General features: G+C 24.1%; 1 long non-coding RNA gene across 1 annotated transcript; it reads left to right on the top strand.

The window, feature by feature from the left end:
* The first annotated feature begins 5,836 nt into the window (after positions 1 to 5,836).
* On the top strand, positions 5,837 to 7,165 carry LOC136078313 (uncharacterized). Its single transcript, XR_010637708.1, has 4 exons — positions 5,837 to 5,965; positions 6,106 to 6,129; positions 6,219 to 6,466; positions 6,857 to 7,165. It is a non-coding gene; the product is annotated as an uncharacterized LOC136078313 (long non-coding RNA).
* The last annotated feature ends 30 nt before the right edge of the window (positions 7,166 to 7,195 follow it).

Genomic DNA, 7,195 nt, shown 5'->3' with positions numbered 1-7,195 from the left:
GAAAAACATTTAAATGTTTGATTTATGTTTTATTTAATTAGCAATATAGTTATCTTGATGTTAGATTTTTGTTCAGTTTTTAATTCATGTTATATCATGCGTGTGACAAAATCACACGAATTTTTTTTATTATTATGTTAGGACCTTTTTGTATTGACAGTTGGATATGTTTACATTTTTACAAAACTAAGCGCCTCTGCCGTAATGGTTCATTTTGTAAGTATACTAAAACATTTTTTTCCAATTTCAAGCCTTAATATATTAATAGGCCTTAGGTATCACATAACTTTCTTTGCATTTTTAGACTCAATACCTTTGATAATTTCAAATCCTAAAAGAAAAATTGTGTGCAACACTTCGCCGCTAGAATTAACTCCGATTAAAAGTTGACAAAACTGATTGATTTTGTACTTTTGAACTATGATAATTAGCCAACCGCACAGTGTCACGCAACTTTTTTATATTTTTTGGAGAGAGCTTTTGGGTTACGTCTGATATTAACTACAAAAGCTATGTGCAACTTTTTGCCTTGCCAAAAAAATGGGTTCAAAGGTGGCAAAAACTAAATTTCTAAAAATTTTTAAAAAAATCTCAAAAATTTAAGCCCAGATTCCGAGTGAACGAAACATTTTTGAAAAATTTTTTTTTCCCCAACAGGTTTTCTCTATATTCTGATCAATATATAAAAAATTCAAGCAGTTTGGAGAAGGTCACTTCCACAGTTTCAGGAATTTGCCTGATTCTTAGAAAAAACGGCTCTTAAGTAATTAAATATATAAATTCCTTTTAAATATAAAAATTATTTTTAGTCATAATAGTTTAAAAAATGCACGATTTATTTTGATGTAAATATTTTATTAATAAGATATTTTGTTTATTGTTAATTCAATAACGTAAAGTTTTAATGACGTTCATTTAATTTATGAAAATAAATTATGATCACGAATATGTTATCGGTAACTGATAAATAACAAAAAAAAACTCTATTGTTTAAAAACATTATTAAAAAGAGTTCACAAATTAAATAAGAAAAAATTTATTAACAGTTAATAAAATAACCAAAAACCAAAAAATCATAAGAAAATAAACAAACATTTTACGTTTCATGAAAAAAATATTTTTTTCAAAATAAAATTTAGTTCATATTTGAAAAAAATAATAAAAATGATTTTTTTAATAAGAACTTAGATTTTATTTGTAACTTTTGTTATAGTGAGAAAAAAACAAACTGTTTGTATGATTTTTAACGCGTTAATAAAATAACTTTAATTACAATGCGGTACTTGAAAAGACGCGAGTGACGCAATATAACTTCTAACGATACAAAATATATTTGCTGAGTTACTCAGAAATGCGTTGCGCGTTTTCGCTACGCAGCGAAATCTCGTAACAAGGCCTGATATATATATATATATATATATATATATATATATATATATATATATATATATATATATATATATATATATATATATATATATATATATATATATATATATATATACATATATATATATATATATATATATATATATATATATATATATATATATATATATATATATATATATATATATATATATATATATATATATATATATAATTAAAACAATAAAATTGATACAAAATTTCACTTTAATACGAATACCATTAACATTGTGATGATAGTAGCATTAGGAAACTAGTATTTATGTATTATTATTATACTATAAATAAATAGTTTTTTAATTCATTTTATAAAACAGAGACTGACAACTGATAATGAATAAATACAAATTATAAAAATCATGTAAACTTCATTTATTGTTTCTAAATACTATAATAATGTTAATATACAAAGTTAAAATCAATTTAGAGCATTGTTATTAGTTCTTTTGCAATTCGCACTTCCACTTCTGTCTCTCAAATTTATAAAATAGGTGGTCAAAGCTTGCTCAATAGTAGGTAGGTTCTCAGCATAACAATGCTTTTTTCTTACACTTTCTAAAGAGAAATATGGCAAATTGATTACTTATTTTACCTAAATCATAGGGTCATCTATGCATAATGATGTCAGATTTATTGAACACCTTCACCCTTTATCAAACTCAGTCAATTTTTTGCCATCTCCCATTGAAAATGATGTCAGTTTTTGTTATCATATTATGATGGTATATCTGAATTGTTAATATAATATAAAAAATGCATATACCATCAATTTTTTTCTTATATATTTATTCTCAACAGTACTAAAAGTAACCAAAAAAAACAACATAAATTGTTCTTTCATATAAGCAAGCTAATTTCTGAATTTAAATTATTTTTCCTATGATCCTCTACAGTTTTAAGCAATAAAAGCAAGAAGTTTTTGGACCACATTGTTGGTGTAAATACCTCTAAAACATGCTCATAGCTAGCATAAATTGTTTTACTTTTTTTTTAATTCAATTTTTTAATTGACATTATTTTGGTCTCAACATCCCCTCCCTATTGTCATTAATTGTTAAACTCACACTGCCCCTCTATCTACTGGCATCATTTATGGATGACCCCATAGCCTAAATACTATATATATATATATATATATATATATATATATATATATATATATATATATATAAATATATATATATATTATTTTTACTTTATTTACAACACCATTTGATATACAACAAACTCTTACAAAGCTTACAATAATTCAGTTAAAATTCAATCAGAGTTATTGAAACGTAATAAATTTAACATCAATAGAAAAGTAAAGCTGTCATCATTTAAAATGTAAAGGGCGTTGTCAAAATATGTTGAAAGTAAAATTAGGTTACTAATGAAATCATGTTCAACAATAATAAATATTCTTACTGTAGTAAGAATTAGTACTAGTTAACAAATTTGAACAAATAAATATAAAATAACGAAAAAACAATGAACAAATAAGAACTTGAACTTGAACTAAACCTTGAATTTTATTTAATTGGTACTAATTTGTTCAAGCATAACCTTAAAAAATAAGTTTATATAATAAAGTTTATGTATAACTAGTTATACATATAGTTAACTATCAGGAGTTATATGTGCATGCATTTTAAAGCATTTAATTTAATTTTTATATTACTTTAGATCATATTACTTTGAATACTGGACCCAGAGACTTTGTTCCTAATTACACTGTGGTACTCCAGACTAAAAATTGAAAAGTTTCTGTAAATATCCTGTTTTTGTTTCTCAATGTACTTCATAAGTCCCTTAAGTTTTATGAACCTTATTATATCTAAAGTTAAAAGTTTTGGAGCCTAAAAAAAGTTACAGAAACCTCCCTATCTCCCCCCTATTTTAATTTTTTTTTTTTTGATAAAGAAAATTGGGAGTTCTTTGACTTTCAAACCAGCATTTCTTTGTGTGACACTGCAGTGTCCCATGCATGCATGCTTGGTTTTTGACAACATTTGAACTTGCATCAGTCAATTGTTAGCAGATAATATACTCAAGAACTATATTCAAATATCATATGAATATGTTAGAGAATGTTCATATGATATTTGAACATCACATATTTAATAATATTGTTGTGATATGTTATATAAATAATACCATAATAGATTATATGAAAATAAGATAGGATATGAAGGCAAAGATCAAAGAATAAATTTACTTATAGAAATTTAGATGTTTGTTTATTAGTTTCAGAATATTATATTATGTGTGACCACGGCCTTCTATAATAACAGGCCTTGACATTGCGTAACAAAGTTGTTAAACTGAAGGCCATTTCCGAATAATGTGTTAACATTTTTATCTTTTAACATTAGATGAAAGTTTGTGTTCGTGCTTTTTTAATAAATCTTTAAAATTTGATTGGTTTTTAAATTAGATAGCGCAACTTCAAGACGTTAACGTTGTAAGGTTCAAGGTGTTACATTGTAAGGTAATAATATTGTCAAACTAACGATAAGTTTTTTTAATAATTAAAATGCCTTTAAAATGCTGTGTATCTCTTTGCAAGTCGAACTAACTCAACTACAACAAAAATATCAATTTATACAACTACAACTACAATATCAATTACAACAACAACAAAAATGTCAATACTCAACTACAACAAAAATATAAATTTATATAGGTACGTGGAAATCGCGATTTACGGAACCGATTTTTATGCTAAAATTTTGGTTCTCGTTTTTTTAACTATTTTTTAAGCAGCGTGAGACAGACGTAGTTTTGTGGAGTTTCTTTTTAGAAACATATATACACATAGATACTTTTTGGAAAGAAGAAAAGCTAATCTTGATTTTTTAAAGACTTTTATGCATGGTTACTAAACATTTTATGGGATATTTTGCTCCTGAATATTAGGTTGATGTTCTCTTATGAATTTGTGGTCGAAGAAATGTAGAGTCCGCTTTTTTTATTATCAAAATAGTTTATTTAATGCATTTTCTATGCACATGCCAAATTTCAGCGAAAAATAATTATAAGCAATTAGTTTAATTAGTGTTATACCAAGTGTACCACTTTTTTCAGGTAGCCTTAGGCAAACGGTTTTTTGAGGTGGTTTTTTTAGAAACATATATAAACCTTGACAACTTTTGAAAAGAAGAAAAAATTTTTATATCACTATTATGTATCGCTACCATACTTTTATATGGAGTATTTTGCTGAGAATTTTGCATGAAAATTTGGTTGATGTTGTCACGTGGATTTGTAGTCGAAGAATTATAGAGTCCACTTTTTTTATTGTTAAAATAGTTTGGTTCATGTTTTTTCTATGAACATGCCAAATTTCAACGAAAAATAATTATAAGCAATTAGTCAAACTGGTGTTGGACTTTAGGTACCTTATTTCGGTTTTTCTGTTGTTGTTGTTTTTTTGGTAAGCGAAATCCGGGTGGGCCGAAATCCGGATAAGGGAGCAATTCAAATAAAAATCTTATTTTGAATTATTTTGATTTATATTATTAGATTTAATTGAATCAGAACAAGCTTAATAAAACTGTTTTAGATGCATTAACAGATAGTAATTTTAATTTTTTTATTCATGATAATAGTATTAACAAATATTTTCAAATCCAAAAAATAATGATTAATGTTAAAAGTTTTTTTATGGAACATAAAAAAAGAATAATGTTTTAGATTAAAACTGTTGGTATTCAATAGCAACAGTTTTAATATTTTAAAACACTAACATTTAGTATTTTAAAAACACTAAGAAGTTTTTTTGTTAAGATTAAACTAATGAAGTATGTAATATACTTATTTATATGTGGTTTATAATATTATTATTTTTAAACTATTAAACTATTGAATTGATTGTTAACTGTTAGTATCAGTAGACAATTTTATTAAGATATCACATATAAATAAATATATTTCATACTTCATTAGTTTAATCTTAACAAAAAACTTCCTAGTGTTTTTAAAATATAACAAAAGATATCATTATTATTGTCTTTTATTATATTTGGATTATATACTTCTTTATTTGTGGATTAGTGTTTAAATCATTATACAAGCATGTCTAATATTTATTTCTTGTTTAGATCCTACCTGGTATTTGTAGATTTTTTAAGATTTCATAAGTATAAATCGCATAAATTTGGGGTTTATTCATGAAAAAAGCATTTACATAATCACAGAGAGAAAATAGTATACAATAAGTAAATGTTAATAAACATTTATAATATCTTCCTAATATAGAAACACTTAAAAAACTTAAGGTAATGTTTTTTACTTATTGTATACTATCTTTATCTGTGCTTATTGTTTACATAAGTTTATAACTATTCCTAATGTTATCTTGTTGCTTATAAATATATTATCTTTATATTTTAATAGTTATATTTTATTTTCAATTTGTTAATATAGATGTTGCACTTTAAGCAGAACAGCTTTGAAGATTGTTACATTTGTAACTTACTGTTGATAATTTCAAATTATTTTGCGTACAATTTTTTTTTGTTACTTTTAGTCGAATCTACACAGCCTATCACTGGTAAGTTTGTATCAGTTCGTATATGTTAATGATTATAAAATTTGCTAAAACTTTTTAATCTGTGAATAGATTTTAGAGATTACTAATTTTAAAGTCGTTATTAGCAATATTTATTTTTTGTTACAAATTTTGAATTTTAGTTGCATCTTTGTCTTCAACGAATGGTAAGTTTGCCAATTATTACTTTTTAATATGTGTATATATTTTTGACGACTGAAATATAAATATTTTATTAAATATTTTTTAACCTTAGTTCTTTCTACATCTGCTATAAGTGGTATGTTTACAAATTTTTACTTTTCAATATGTCTATGCATATCTTGGCAATTAAAGTATTTATTTTTAATTACAACTTTGAAATCATTAGTTACATATTCAGCGACTACTATGACTAGTAAGTTTAAAAAACTATTTGCAAACATGTACACTCCTTTCTTATCAGTTGCAAATTTTTATAAAAACTTTTTTTATCTTTAGTTCCATGTGCACAACCTTCTGCTGGTAAATTTATGATTTAGAAAAGTTTCTGAAAGATTAATGAATTTATGTTTCTATTTATATACACTATTTAATGCATTAGTATTGTGTTATCCCTAAAAGTGCAGTAGAACGAAATTTTTACTCTCGTTAACATTTTTTAAGCTATCATTGATTAATACGTTGTTCATATTAATTATTAATATTATTAAATGTTAATATTATTCAGTCTATCACTTTCACAATTAATTGCTTATATTAAATTTTATATTAAATTGTTTTATATAAAGTTGTTTCATATTTAATTGTGTTATATTACATTTTAAAGCAGAACAGCTTTGACAATTGTTAAATTTGTAACTTACAGTTGACAATTTCAAATTATTTTGTGTAAAATTTTTTTGTTAATTTTAGTCAAATCTACACAGCCTATCACTGGTAAGTTTGTATCAGTTTGTATATGTTAATGATTATAGAATATAGAATATTTCAAATGTTGATAAATGTGAAGAGTATTTTGCATACTTATTTACTATTCTTGTTTTAGTTTATTTAAACTGTTTGTTTGACTTTGTTAATAGTTATTTGATTTTAAATTAGTTTACCTTATGTTTAAAGTTCCTAAAAATTATATTTGCATTATTGATGTTGAAATACTAGTTTCTTGTAACCGTTACTTGTTTATAGAAGGTATAAGATTTTAAAATTGTTTGAAATTTTTTTGGTTTATATAATTTAGTACATTTTTTTACA

This window comes from Hydra vulgaris, chromosome 03, assembly GCF_038396675.1.
Source record: "Hydra vulgaris chromosome 03, alternate assembly HydraT2T_AEP".
NCBI lineage: Eukaryota > Metazoa > Cnidaria > Hydrozoa > Anthoathecata > Hydridae > Hydra > Hydra vulgaris.
This window is presented reverse-complemented; position numbering and strand designations above follow the sequence as displayed.